This window comes from Carettochelys insculpta, chromosome 1, assembly GCF_033958435.1.
Source record: "Carettochelys insculpta isolate YL-2023 chromosome 1, ASM3395843v1, whole genome shotgun sequence".
In the NCBI taxonomy this organism is placed as follows: domain Eukaryota; kingdom Metazoa; phylum Chordata; order Testudines; family Carettochelyidae; genus Carettochelys; species Carettochelys insculpta.
In genome coordinates, this window is record NC_134137.1 from 130,321,245 (window position 1) to 130,336,551 (window position 15,307).

At 46.7% G+C, this 15,307-nt stretch overlaps 1 protein-coding gene across 4 annotated transcripts in view; it reads right to left on the reverse strand.

Moving 5' to 3' along the window:
- Window positions 1-15,307, reverse strand: part of TMEM131 (transmembrane protein 131) — a 189,606-nt gene that overhangs the window by 84,682 nt on the left and 89,617 nt on the right. The window lies entirely within an intron of this gene.

Genomic DNA, 15,307 nt, shown 5'->3' on the forward strand with positions numbered 1-15,307 from the left:
ATGAAAAGAAAGTCCACGAGTCACATAGCTGTTACAGTTAAAGCAGCAGTCAATAAATCCTGTCCCCTTTCTAGATCACGGGTTCCCAAACTTTTTGGCATCACACCCGCCTTTTGATTTTTGAGAAATTCTCACGCCCCCCCCCCACCTCTTTACCATCATCCAAGCTCCCACTTAACAAAAAATTTTATTTTGTAATTTAAAATAAACACAATAACTTGATATAAAGACGTTATTTGAAATTAAAAATAAACACAGTTTTTCTTGGGCCCTTGCAGGTGCCTGATGCAGCCCCAGCCGGCCACCTGCCTGAGTTCTGTGTCATCCTCCAGAGCTACCCCTGTGCTGCTAGAGCCACCTGTCCAAGCTGATGGAGTCCAGCACAGCTAGACCAGCCACCCCCACCCAGCAGCCTGAGCTGCCCAAGACCTGCAATACCAGGGCCAGCTGCCCAAGCCCCATGAGCCCTGAAAGCCAGCCGCCTGATCCCACAAGCACCTCTGCCCAAGCCCCTGCCCTCCCCCAAAGCCAGGTACCCCCAGTCCCTCACTCACTCCATCCCCCTCTCCCAAGCCAGGCACCCCCCGCCTCCATCTAACCCCATCCTTCTCCTCCTTCCCCTCCCCAACCCACACTCACTCCCCTTTGCAGGAAGCAGCCAGCTCCATGTGGGTCCTCACCGGCTCCCTGCTTTTTATAGTGGCTGTGCCAGGTCACCCATGTAAAATGGCAGAGGCTGAGCGCCAGAAGCAAAGACCGGCTTTTTCTTCAGGTGGGGGGGTATGGGTTGCCTCATGCCCCCTGGAATTTCTTCATGCTTCCCCCCAGGAGTACACGCCCCCAGTTTGGGAAACCATGTTCTAGAAGTATCATATTCCACAAGACAGAAGTTAATTTAGTACCTCTTTTCTAGTTAACCTAGGGCATGAAGAGAATCCTCAGCTGGTGAAATAAGCATACTGGAATCAACTAAACTTATCAAATATACCTCAACTAATAAAGCACATGAAATTTCACACTTACAATACCAGGATTTTCATTCGATACAACAGGTCAGAGTCCTCTACCTCCTTGCCAGTGTCCTGTGGTGGGCAGAAAGTTGTCAGGTAATGAAGCCACCTACAGAGGTGTGGGAGTGGGCTAGGGTGGGCAACAAGCAGCCCGTGGATGCTGTTTGCCAGGACTGGCCTCTGGCAGGCTGATAGCGCTCTATTTGCCTGCTGTCCACAGGTGCAGCCACTTGCAGGTCCTGCTGACTATGGATTGCCATTCCTGGCCAATGGGAACTGCAGGAAGTGGTGTTCCCCTCTGCACTGCTTCCCACAGCTCCATTGACTGGAAACAGCGATTTGTGGCCAGGTGGAGCTGCAAGCGGCTGTACCTGTGGATGTACAGCTAAAGCACCAGCAGCCTGCTGGGGCTAACTCTGGAGAACAGCTCTGGGCTTATTGCCTACCCCTGGACTTAGGTGATACAGGGAGGAGTAGCTACTATGTGGAAAAGTGACACCAGAGAGGTTGGCAATAGTCTCCTGACCAAAAAATATTGCTTCTCTTTACTAGGACAGTCTTGATGAACACTTGCACAGCAGCATTAGGCATGACAGACTGGGCCTGTGCAGGAAGTACGCCAGAGGCACAGTGTGCCAAGACTGGAAGGAGTTGGGACATGTTTGGCATATGCCACAGTAACAACGAGGAGATTGGGGGGAGGGACAGAAGGGGGGAAACGACACCTATTGAGATGAATGAGGTAGTTCAGTTTCTCAGAACTACGCTTTCAAGGTATAATCATTTCCATAGGGTATATTTCAAAGGCATTGTCTCATCTGTAAGCTTCCTATACTACTGATGTGTACACAAAGCCCTCTTCTCAATATAGTAGGCCCTCGATATGGGATGGAGACTTGGGAGCTACCCTTCTCTTCCCTTTTACCTACCGATTGTCCATGAGCTACCTATTGGGTGAATCTTATTTCCTTATGCTGAATATGGGATTCATGGTAAAATTACTCATATTCAAGCAAGCTGAATGGCAGTCAGAACTATGCAGCACAAATATTCAAGTTATCCTCATCTTGACTGAGCCTGGTAAGAAATACTGTGTAACTGAAGTCTTATCATTAAGGTTTGCACAGTGAGAGGTGATATGCACACACATTCCCATACACCTCTCTCACAGGGAGATGGATGACTGACCGACCTGACCCAACCCTCCCTGACCAGTGCTCCCCACCATACTTCACTGGGCTCCCAGGATGGACCTGCTTCTTGGTACCAGGTGTTACATCTTCAAGGCAAAGCGTGTGTGTTAGGTGGCGGGGGGAGCGTGAAGTATCACAGACCCCACTTCCCAGATTTCTGCCAGGTTTCACATCAGACCATGGCCAGCAGCAAGTTTTTAGTATTGCGCAAGTGGGAACAGATGGGAGCTGCTTCCAGCTGCAGGAGGATTTGGGTGGTGGGTATGGATGACTTGGTCCATGTCTTAAGAGAGACCATCTCTTCGCTCCCACCCCACCTCTCTCCCATGTGGCAGGAAGCAGCTTGTCCCTTCCTGCCTATGCAGTGCCTAAAGACAGCTAACACCTCCAAGATGCTGTCTGACACTAACTGAACAGAGCCGCCTCCTTCCCCTGGCTAAAATGCAGGCAGAAAGGAATTAAGCCCTCATGATATCTTGTGCTCCAACGCTCAGAGAACCCGTCAGCAGGGGGTTCAGTGAAACTGGCCAGAGAGGTGGTTCACCAGGAATGGGTGCTAGGGGACAGAGCAGCGCTGCATGACCAGGGGCCAGTGTGTGAAGAGGGTCCCATGCCTTTGCCTGCTGTGGAACCTGCAAGACTGGGGAACAAACAAGCTGGAAGTAGCTTCCTCTCCACCGGGGAAGAGCTTGGCTGAGAGGCAGAGAAGCTTCCCCATGCCAGTGCTGCGTGGGGCTTTGGCATGCGCAGGGCTTGGCTCCTCCTGGCCAGCAACCTGGGCCACAGGGTCTGGAACTCTTCCTAAGAGGGGAACCTGCCAGCCAGGCTTTTGGAGAACTGAATGATCCAAGCAGTGGTTGTCCTCACAGCACCAGGAGTGGGATATGGAGGACCAGTGGGCTGGGATGGTAAACAGGTACAGCAGGAAGAGGAGAAGCACGTAAAGGGCCAATGGGTAGGAAGCAGAAGTGATACGTTAGCATCCAACACCAGCCACCATAGAAAGCAGACATTTCTGGCTAGAAACTGGGATGGGGGTGAAGCAAAGCCTGCTGACCAAGAGCTGGTGCACAGCAGGAACTCCACACAGAGACCACCTGGGGGAGCTGCAGCTTTGCCCAGCCACCAACCTTGCACACCCATCCCTATCATTCTACAAAGTGTGGCAAAACAGGGAACCTGAAAAATGCCAACCTTATTTTAGTTTGCTAGGGCTAACTTTCATAATTTGCAACACAATACGCCACTCCCTTTCAGGGGAACCAAGCATACTAAGGACAGAATTTCAGATGTAAAAGTAATCCATTTTAAAGTTAGATGTCAAATTTCATCAAGTTGTGTTGACACCTTAACACTATGAAGTATTAAATAATTATTGAAAAATTAAACCTACCAAGAAAAGAAACTACTTGTGAGTAACTGAGTGCTCAACTTTAAATTAGTTTTGAATGTGACATGCATGAAATATGCCATACAGAAAGCTCTGAAGAAACTGATGTTCTTTGCTTGCCCATAATGCAGGCATGAGCATTCAATATTAATCACTCGACCCTAAAGTACCTCAACCTCAAGACAAGCTCTATTTCAGGACAGATTGCCTGGGCAGCAAACCACCACACAGCCTCTTAATTGTGTAGAGAGTCAGCTTACCCAGGCACCACAGGAAAAGAACTGAAAAGAACTTAGGAACTGAAAAGAATGTACAATGCCTGCAGCTGGTGGCTTTTTATGCGACACCCGTAATCGGCTTCGCCAATCAAAGATTGGTTTAGTTGCTCACCAAGGCTACGTCTACACGTGCACCCAACTTCGAAATAGTTTATTTCGATGTTGCGACATCGAAATAGGCTATTTCGATGAATAACGTCTACACGTCCTCCAGGGCTGGCAACGTCGATGTTCAACTTCGACGTTGCTCAGCCCAACATCGAAATAGGCACAGCGAGGGAACGTCTACACGCCAAAGTAGCACACATCGAAATAAGGGAGCCAGGCACAGCTGCAGACAGGGTCACGGGGCGGACTCAACAGCAAGTCGCTCCCTTAAAGGGCCCCTCCCAGACACACTTTCATTAAACAGTGCAAGATACACAGAGCCAACAACTAGTTGCAGACCCTGTATATGCAGCACGGACCCCCAGCTGCAGCAGCAGCAGCCAGAAGCCCTGGGCTAAGGGCTGCTGCCCACGGTGACCACAGAGCCCCGCAAGGGCTGGAGAGAGAGTATCTCTCAAGCCCCCAGCTGATGGCCGCCATGGAGGACCCCGCTATTTCGATGTTGCGGGACGCGGATCGTCTACACGTCCCTACTTCGATGTTGAACGTCGAAGTAGGGCGCTATTCCCATCCCCTCATGGGGTTAGCGACTTCGACGTCTCGCCGCCTAACGTCGATTTCAACTTCGAAATAGCGCCCAACACGTGTAGACGTGACGGGCGCTATTTCGAAGTTACTGCCGCTACTTCGAAGTAGCGTGCACGTGTAGACGCAGCTCAAGGGTGCCATGGAAGATGAGATAGTGCATCAACAGCTCAGTCCAAGAAGCAAGACGATACCAGCCATACTCTAAATCAGGGCCACGCAAAGGGGGGGCACGACATTTTGTAAGAGAGGGCACAGCACAATCAGCTCCCTCCTCCCCCATGGCTTCTGCTGCCTCCCCAGCCCTCTGCTTTCTCCCCGCATGGCCTCTGCCACTGTGGCGCCAGGGGAACACCCCTCCCACCACTGGGCCAATCAGAATGTTCATAGGTCCTGAGTCAAGCAGCAGGGTCAAGCCGTTGATTTCCTGGCCTGGTAAGGTGGCTGCATTGGTCCCCGCAGCCAATGTCACGCTGGCCCCGGGAATCCCCTGAGATGCTGGTGTGGAGTGAGTGCTGCTTGTTGGGATGCATAGCTGCCTTCGGCCTGGTGCCACTGCTACAAATGAACAGGGCACAGCAGCAATTTCCCTCGAGTCCCCCTACATTACCTCCAGGTTCCTCCCTCTGAGGACCCCTCCCCCTTCAGGGCACCTCCAGGAGCCCCTCAGCAGCCCTTTCCTGACCATCCCATCTGCATCCCTTCCTGTGGTCCTCCCACTGGTTGGAGGAGTCCTGGCTAATGGCAGGGTCAAAAAGTGGTGCCCGACATAAAAAGTTTGCTCAGCCCTGCTCTTAATAACCCACCAGTAGGAGTCCTATCTTGTGGACCTTATTTAAGTCAAATAATCAAAGGCAACTTTAGTATTGCCTGATTAAAGCATGGAGTACCATATCAATAGTTTCCAACTTTTTCTAAAAGAATCACACACCCCCACCACACACCTGCTGCCTTTCTATTTAGCAATGCGAGAAAGCTAATGTGTTAAGTGGGAGGAGTGCAGCAAGCTAAGGTTACCGGTGTTTGCTGGGTTTTTTAAATTCAATATATAGATGTTGTATCAAGGACACATGCCCTGAATTAAAATCACAGCAGAGCATTTGTCAAGCAGCAAGAACATTGTGCACTACTTCAACAAATTATGGAATAAACTTAGCATCAGATGTTTTGTCTGTAGGTACTATAAAAGCTACAGTGTTCTACATGAATGAACTATTATATTTATTTCTTGTTGAAAATGCTCCAGAGGGGGCATGATGAAATGTAATAAAGATTAAGTAATTTCTCTTTGGTACACTCAGTCTTCTACAGTTTAGGCAAGACAAAGCTGAAAAGCTTGGGATAATTTATCTGTGAATCTCAATTCACTACTGTGACTAAGCTCAAACAATGACTAACTGAAATCTCTAAGAACAGTTTAAATAATTTTATTCTCTCTTTACTGACTTTATAGTTAATTCTGCTCATTCTTTCCTTTGATCTTCTAAATTGTTGATTCCTCTCTAGTTCTTCACCTGAAACTTTTGCTTATGCCCTATATCCTACAGACTCTGCATTCCCTGATTCTTATATGGCTTACACACTCAACTCTATCCAAACTGCTATACACAGTTAAATTCCTTCTTGCCCACTTCTCCAATTTCACACTCATACCCACTATACAAAACCACTTAAAAATTTGTTTCTTGGTTTATATTGAACAGATGAATTGGCTCTCAAATCTGCAATGTGCTGTTGCCACACTTACAAGTTAAATACATCAGGTAGTTGCAATTTTATTTTCTTCCAGAATGTGTGATTAGCTCATGTGTGTGTTCCTGCTGACTGAATTGTAAATGAAAAGCTATTCTCATTATCCGAGGTGAAGGTAGCAGCACTCGTTACTAAGATTTTCTGACATTTCTCAGTACAAGACCCTGTTTCCATCCCTTCGCCAATCTAAGAGTATGAACTGAAGTTTTCCATACATGATGTCGGTGTTAAGCTGATTTTTTAATTTAGGCCAAAACAGCTGAGCCCTTCCCAAGAATGAGGCTAGAGATATTTTGTGACTAAATTAAATAACTCCAGTGACCTTTTCTTAGAAAAGATTTTAAACTTTTATGGTTTGAAGCAGGAATCTGAAGTTTGTCAGGAAGGCAGCCTTTCTGTCAGAGATGTGTTTTTTGCAGTCCAGATGAAAATTCAACCACATTTAACCATGTAACGACGTTGGAAGAATGTGGTTCACATGTGCTCAATATAAACTTGTTATAAACAAGCTTCAGACAGCTAAAAATATGAAGATTCCATCTAGCACACTGCAGCCTGAGAGCAGAGGAGGATTACCTTCCAACGGCAGCTTTGAGCTGATGCAGGAGACAATCAGGTCCAGGCTTTGAAACTGAGAGCAGGGAGAGACAGTGTTTCTGTTGTGCTCTCATTGCCCTCCCTGCCAGTGCACAAGCAGCATTAAGGAGGAAACTGTATGTGCAAGGGACAACACGAGGACCAGAGAAAGGGGGTGGGGGGAGAGGGAAAAGTGAAAATTGGGCACCAGTGGGGACAGATGAGATTAGGATGGCAAACTAGTGGAAAGAGGACTAACTCATCTTGGTACAGTAACAATTGTTCTTCGAGATGTGTCCCCGTGGGTGCTCCACATCAGGCCTGACAAGCCTTAACTCCAGCACCCTCCTCCATGTTTTTGGGGTACTGCTACTCAGTTACCTGATGTGAAGCACCCACGGGGACCACTCGAAAAAAGAGGAGTTACTCACCTCAGTGCAGTAACGATTGTCCTTCAAGACATGTCCCCATGGGTGCTCCACTACCCATCCTTCCTCCCAGCACTGGACATTTTTCTCTTACATTTTCCACATTTCATGGCAGCTTTAGAGGAACTGATTCAAGCGGACTGCACACGTGATCAAAAGGGTGCAAAAGCATCAGGATCATGGCTGCACATGCACAATCCAGCCAACTACTTTGCTGTTAAATGTGTGCAACTCTCTGGTAATGTATGTGTCTTATCAATCTCCCATGATGGTCCATATAGAGGATGACAACCTAGTACCGCAAGCAGTTTGTTAGCTCAAGCAGCAGAGGTCTGTATGGTGGATCAAAGGTTTCAATTCTGCTAATGACCCAAGTGGATATCATTATGTCTCCATGCAATTTGTTTTTCCCAACAAAACAAAACAAACCAAAAAAACACACCCTAGGAAATCACGCATACAGAGAAAGGTTGCAAATTCAGGCACTCAGTCTATGTGTACACCAGCCCAGAAGCTCAACCTGACCAGGGTTGATCTTCCAGGATTTGACTTCACTCATCTGGAAGGGACACGCAAAGTTGGCCCCTGTACAAGACGTGAGGAGTAAGGGAGGTCAACAGGAGTAACTCTCCTGTCGACCTTTTCCAGTAAGGATGGCCAAGTAAGTGGAGTGAAGATACGTTGATTCTAGCTACGCAACTGCCATATCTAGAATCGAGACTCTGCAATCAACTTACTTGCCTAGTGTACACACAGCCTTAGGAGTTAAGCGAAAACTACCCATTCTGTGTCCTGAATCAGACAGGTGTCCTAAGGAAAAAAGTGTTATCCTGAAGTTAAGGATACATCTTAAGGAGTACACACAAAGCGGTCAAATTAAGGTTACTTAGGCAATCTTAATTCTAGTAGTCCTTACAAAACAAAAAAGCAGTCCAGTAGCACTTTAAAGACTAACAAAATAATTTATTAGGTGATGAGCTTTTGTGGGACAGACCCACTTCTTCAGACCACAGCCATACCAGAACAGACTCAATATTTAAGGCACAGAGAACTAAAATGTGTCTGTTCCGGGATGGCTATGGTCTGAAGAAGTGGGCCTGTCCCACAAAAGCTCATCACCTAATAAATCATTTTGTTAGTTTTTGAAGTACTACTGGACTGCTTTTTTGTTTTGATAGTATATAGACTAGCACGGCTATCTCTCTGTTACTAGTAGTCCTTAGCTTGAGTGCTTAACTGAACTGTCAAAGATTTTTAAACATAGTTTTTGTGCGTTTAAAGTATAAGATCTTCCTTGTTTTCTATGACTTGCCTGCCATATTGTTGCAAGCTTCAAAGCCCTGGGTATTCATGCTTTCTTCCATGTTACCCCAAATAAGCTCACCATAAACATCTGCAGTCACCTCATTATTCTATTTTAAAACCTTGAAAACTGACCTTTTCTGTGATGTCACAAAGAACTCTGAGAATGGTTAAGCCCCCACCTATCATGTTGACCAATACCGTCTCATTGTTTCTTTCCACTGCTCTGAGAGCCTATCCATCTTATCTCCATTGCCTTAGGCTTTGTCCAAACCAGCAACAGAGTGACAAAGTTTTTGTGGATCACAGGTGCTCCCTCCAAACCTCCTCCCTCCCTCCCCCACCCCACCCCACCCCACCAAAACAAAAGGCTTATCACAGCAAGTATTAGTGTAAACAGTGCTTTGTGGGTAGAAGCAAATGCTGCTCATAACGGGTGGAAGTATTTTGTCGGCAAAAGTGCAGACAAGCCATGTTTATACTGCTTGAATTATAGAGACAGACAAGGGGTGCTCATTTATGAATGACCCAGTAGTCACTCTAAGGAAAAACAAAAAAGCAGTCAAGTAGCACTTTAAAGACTAACAAAATAATTTATTAGGTGAGCTTTCATGGGACAAACCCACTTCTTCAGACCACAGTCTGTCCCATGAAAGCTCACCTAATAAATTATTTTGTTAGTCTTTAAAGTGCTACTTGACTGCTCTTTTGTTTTGAGAGTATATAGACTAGCACAGCTCCCTCTCTGTGGCTAAGGAAAAAGTAAGACTGGCTCTCTAGCCTGTGGTTAAGACACTCATTTAGGAAATGGGAGATACAAGTTCAAGAGCCTAGTCCAACTACTATTTCTAGAAAGCAGAACACCCTCACCATGTGAGATTTAAATATATCTACCCCCAGAATATCCTACAGCCCTGTGGCTATGGCAGGCACACTCCTGAGAAATGGGAGATGCCAGTACAAAACTTCCTCCACCTCAGGGTTTGTTAGCTCAGTGCACTTAGCTGACTGCTAGCTCTCATTGTGAGAGTCTCTTCCTTTAAAAATGGCTAAAACAAAATGTTTTGGATCAAATAAAGCATGTTTAGTTCACCCCAAAACAGAAGTTTTTGTTTACTTCTGCAACCCTATATTTGATTTGAGTCTTTTTCCCAAATTTTGACCTTCTAGTGAATAAAAAACAAAAAACAAAAACAAAACCAGTAACTCACCTCATTATTCTTTGGGACTTGGTGCTCATGTCCATTCCAACTGGGTGTATGTGTGCAAAGTCATCAGAAAACCTAAGTCCCCATGGCAGACTGCTAACAGGGTGGAAAGGAAGTATATTTTGTATCCTTACGGGGATATGAATACCTGCTCGCCCACCCACAATTGGGTTTTTTATGATGAATGCTACCGATGCTATGGAGCAGCAGGGTCAACAAGGGCCTACTCCAAAATCAAAAAAGAGGCCAAGAAAATGGACCTGACTAGGAAGGAAGGTATACTCAACATGCAACCTTCAATTAAATATTGCCAAGCACGAAGCACTTCTTAGGGGAAACTTAGGGTGCTGTTGCCATTGGACTCCCATGCTGAGTTTCGGACCCTTATGGAGAAAGGCAAAGGGATCTCCCACATTGCATCGCAAGCCACCTTAGATGCTGCTGACAGTGGCAACACACATTGTGATTTATGGGTCCAGGTCTCTTGGATACTCCAAAAGGTCCAGCAGATCACCCAAGACCTCCCTTTGATGACTCAGGGTTCTTTGCGAAGCAGACTGACTCCAGACTTCACAGCCTTAAGGATACCAGAGTTACGCTGAAGTCCTTGGGCCTCCAAATTCTGGCCACTCAAAGAAAGCATTTTAAACCTCATCCACCTCCATAATGGTATCCTTCTCAGCAGAAGCAGGATTTTACTCAAAGAGAAAGTCACTGAAATTGTAGGCAACCCCAAATTGCCTCTAGTAATAACCACCACAGGCAATCCTCTTCATACCAGGCCCCTAGCACCAAGAAAAACTTTTCAGGGTGTGCTCAAGGATGGTGCCGCAGTCTGTCTCTCTCTCAAACACTGCCCAAACTTGGGGACTGGATGTCCCAGTTTTATCTTGCTTGGTCCCAGATTACCATCAACAAGTGGATCTCAGACATGGTAGAATGGGATATGCCCTCCGGTTCCAGTCTATCCCCTTGCCACCTCCCTCTCAACCCACCTGTCTCATGGGAGTTCTGCAGCACCAGCTTTTACTCCTGCCATTTTCCTATTCCCTGGTCCAAGAGGGAATTTTGGTCTATTCTAGACCTGCATGACCAGAGACCTGAAAAAGCTAAAGTTCTGCATGGTCTCCTTGACAACCATCATTTCCCCTCTGTATCTGGGCAACAGGTATGCAGCCTTGGGTCAAGTCCCATACTGCCCCATAAGCTCTATCCTTTGGACAGGGGACAGAGTGGATTTCACTTCATTTAGAAGGAGACCAAGATTGTTGAAGGTGGCTCAAACGAATCTGATCTGAGCTTCCACTTGGATCCGGGAATGGCCCTTGATCAGCCAGTCAAAGTACAGCAACACCGCCAAACTTGGCGCCTGTGCAAGAATGGGGCAGTGCCCAACATGCACTTGGTGAAAACTGAAGGTGCCGCTGACAAGCCAAATGGAAGGACTTAAAAATTGATGACTACTGTTCTCCACAAACCTGAGGTACTTCCTCTGGGGCTGGGTGACTGCAATACGAACATGAGTGTCTTTCAAGTCAAAGTTGACATACAAGCCTGCTGGATCCAGAGAGTGGACGATGGAGGTTAGGGAAACCAAAACAGAAATTGTTTCTTCATGAATTTGCTCTAGTTCATACAGGTCCAGGATGGACATAAGATCATCTCTGGTTTTCAGTACTAGGAAATACTGGGAATAAAAACCCTTGTCCCAGAGTTCTTCCACTGCACTTCCTGGATAAGTCACTGATGAGAAGGGTCCATGAAGTGGCATGGTGGGTGGGGTGTTGCAAGAGGCAGTGGGCACAGAACCAGATGAAGTGTCCCCTCTCCACCCGTGCATAGCACCTAGGAGTTTGAGCTTATACAGGGTCATATATGGTAAAAAGGGGACAGTCAAGACAAGAAGGTTAAGGTGGGATGGGGATCCAGCTGGTGATCTGGTCCGTTGTCCTTGACTGCGCTTTCAAAAGGCCTGCTTCAGATCAGAGGAAGGCTTTTGCTGACCAGTGCTGTGCAAACTGTCCTAGTGCTTCTGCGGCTGGTAGTAACACAGAGGGCAACATACTCTTAAATGTTTCTAGTGTATCGCAGGAATATAAAGGGCAATGACTTAAGAGTAACTCAAATCCTTCAGAACAACAAGTAGTCTTGTGGCACCTTATAGACTAACAGATATTTTGGAGCACAAGCTTTCGTGGGAAAAGACCTGCTTCATCCGATGCATGAGTCGGGGGGTGGTTTCAGAGGGGTATTTAAAGAGTGGGGTCCCAGTAAGAGGGAGGGCCAGAGCTGACAAGGTCTATTCAGCAAGGTGGAAATGGCTTCAGGATATTCAGCCTTTTGTCCATTTTCTCAGGAAAGAGTCAAACCATGGAACTGGAGGAAGGGAAGCGGGAGAGACTGGATAATTTGCTGGACCTCATCTGACAGTCCCAACACCTGGATCCAAGAGTTTGTTTGCAGCAATACCTCTGGCCATCGCTTGAGTAGTTGCATCTGTGATGGTCAGTGTGGCTTGCAGCAGAACTCAGGAGATGAGCTCCCCCCTTCTACCAGAGCTGCGAACTCAGAATCAGAGCCCTGTAACAGCTTCAAGAACTTCATCACTACCCTATACGTACTATAGCAGTATCTGCTCATGCTGGCCTGATGATTTGAAATGCAGAGCATAACTCACCAGAGGACAGACCAGGGGTCAGCAGTCCCCAGCAGGGGTGCCAAGAGTGGCACACAAGCTAATTTTCATTGGCATGCAAGGTGGGAGCTCAGCCTCACCCCTGCTCCCCCCATGCAGACAGGAGCTTGCTCAAAGCCATGCCGCCCGTGGATTAACAAAAGACCAGCTGATGCTACCAATCACCACCTAAACAATAAAGCTCTGCCTCTTTATTTATTATTGAAGCTGTTGTAACAATGACTATTAGTGATTTTAAAGAGTATCAATAGCAATCAGACCATACATAGAGGTCAAAAAGGTCAAGTTTCAGCACTCTGCCTTGGAAAGGTTGCTGACCCCTCGAATAGACCTTTATATTGTAAATGTCTAGACATTTTGCCTCCCAATTCTCTGGAGAGAGCTGTTGGAAACTCGTATGATCACCTTGGTCAGCATCACCACCCTTGAGCAAGTCAGACAGGGGATGGATGCATAAGTGCTCATTGACCCTGGACATCACAAAGTAGCAGTAGAGAACAATGAGACTAGAGTCTGCCACACAGTCTGTTGTTTTCCAAGATGGTCTCTATGAGGGCCAGGGTGACATCAGCAGGTACAGAGGGGACAAGAATATCCACCTTTGGCTCTGCATCCACCATTAACTTCTCCACTTGAATGCCCAGGTCCTAGGAAAGCCATCACAGAAGTTGCTGAAGGACTCTGTCTTCCACGGCCGGGGCAGCAGTTATGCCCACCAACACTGACGAGAAAGATACCCCTAAGAAGCACTGCTGCTCTTTTCCTTCCAAACCCAAGGGATTCAGTGGCACCTGGAGTCCTTGGGCTGGTGCCAGGCCAGATGGTGTTATGCCTCTTGGTGCCAGGACAGCATACACCACTGCAGGTACTGCCAGTGCCAAAAGTTTCATCGATGTTGAGGCAATGATCAATGCTGGAGCTGCCACTCGTGCCAACACAACCAGGGACAGTACCAGTTGTACCAGTACTGGAAGCATCAAGATACCAGCATCAAGTGACGTGACAATGGGAACTATTCCAAATATTCCCGGTGTACGTAGCAGTGGACAGGGAACAAACATGTTTGAAGGCCATCAATATTGCTCTGGAATGAAAACCCCAGACCTGACCTTGGCTTTCATGCAAAGTCCAGGGAGTCCAAAAGGGCCACTGCACAGAGCGCTGGAGAAGGGTATCGGTCCCAATTTGATGAGGACTGTCTGTCCCTACTCCTATGGGACCTACAGAAGTCTGACTCTGAGGTATCTGAAAAGACGACCATAGAGGACTGGTACTTCCAGGCACCAACCGTTTTCTCCTAGGACTCTGGGACAAGGGGTGGGTGCTGGTCTGTTCCAGTGTCAGAGAGTAGTGCAGTCATGTAGGGGACTGTTTGGTCATCACATCAGGAGTGACTGATACCATGACTTTTCCAGACTGGAAGAGCAGACGGGTGTTACGAGATGAAGCAGCTTTTGGGATTACTTGAATGTCTCTGGCATAAGAAAGGTGCAGCTCATGGCTAGTCCTCAGTAAACAAGGGTCCAGATTCAACTGCCCTTCCACACAGGCAGGAGTTGATACAACAGCCACTGGTAGAGGAGCTGAACTAATGTGGCCAAACTCGGGCCTCATGATGGCTGGATCCTTAGGCCTAGCAGCAGCAGATCATCCTCTGTTCGGACTCTTTTTTGCAGCACCACTGATTGAGAACAGTGCCTGCGTGCAGCATGCGAGCCATGAGTGTAATCTGCCTGGTGCTAGGAGTCCTTGTCCTTACTCCACAACAGGTGCTCATGAAGATGATGGTGCTGGTACTTAGCACAAGGTCCACTGATCTGGGAACCAACTGTGGCCAGAATGCGTTCTACATTAGCACAGCCTTCAAGTGCTGATCTTTCTCTTTTAAAGCCTGAGACTGAAAGGTCTTACAGATGGTGCAATGATCCTTCTGATGGGTCCCTCCTAAGCACTTCAAACAAGAAGTGTGAGAGGATCACTTCTGAGTACACACTTGCCGCATGTTTCACAGGCTTTGAAGGCTGAAGACCTAGGCATGCCTCAGCATCAAGAAAGCACTAGAAGGGAAGTCTCCCCTAAAGCAATTTTAATCTAATGCTAATAACCTTAACTACTAATTAGCACAAGAAGAACTATGTAAACAGATTCCTGCTGTACTTGTTCCGACAAGAGCACAGGGAATCCCCTGCTAATCCTCTCTGGTAGCGAGAAGGAGTTTAGAGATGGCAGGTTGGCAGGGCTCTCTGAGTGTCATGAAGGTGCTATTCCAAGGGCCTTCAGGCCAACCCTTTAGCTAGCTTCTAGGGGGAAAAATATTCTAGCTAATGGGCATCTGCTCAGACACACCTGATTAGAATCAACATGAACATGATCTCAAAGAAAAAGATTTCCAAAGCATTTCAATTTTTTTTATATAGCAGATAAAATATAGCTGGCATTTAAGTGTTTAAAAGGTAAAGAAAAATTTTAGTGGCTCAAAGTCTGATGCACACGATCCATTACAACTTTTAATCGAGAATTTCCATATTTAGTTAAAAAGTCCATAACATTTGGCACTAATTCTCCAGAAATGCACCTGCTTTTTGCAGATCATAAACTTGCACAATTTTGGCAGCATTTCAGATTAATATTAACTTACTTGTTTCAAAGTTCCAGAAAGATTAAGACATAAATTTTAAAGCTAAATCAGTGAGATCCTACATTTAAATTCATATTTTTATGAAGAGCAGACATTCAAGTACTGCTGAAATAAAAAACACTTTGGAAAGACCCCTAGCTCATT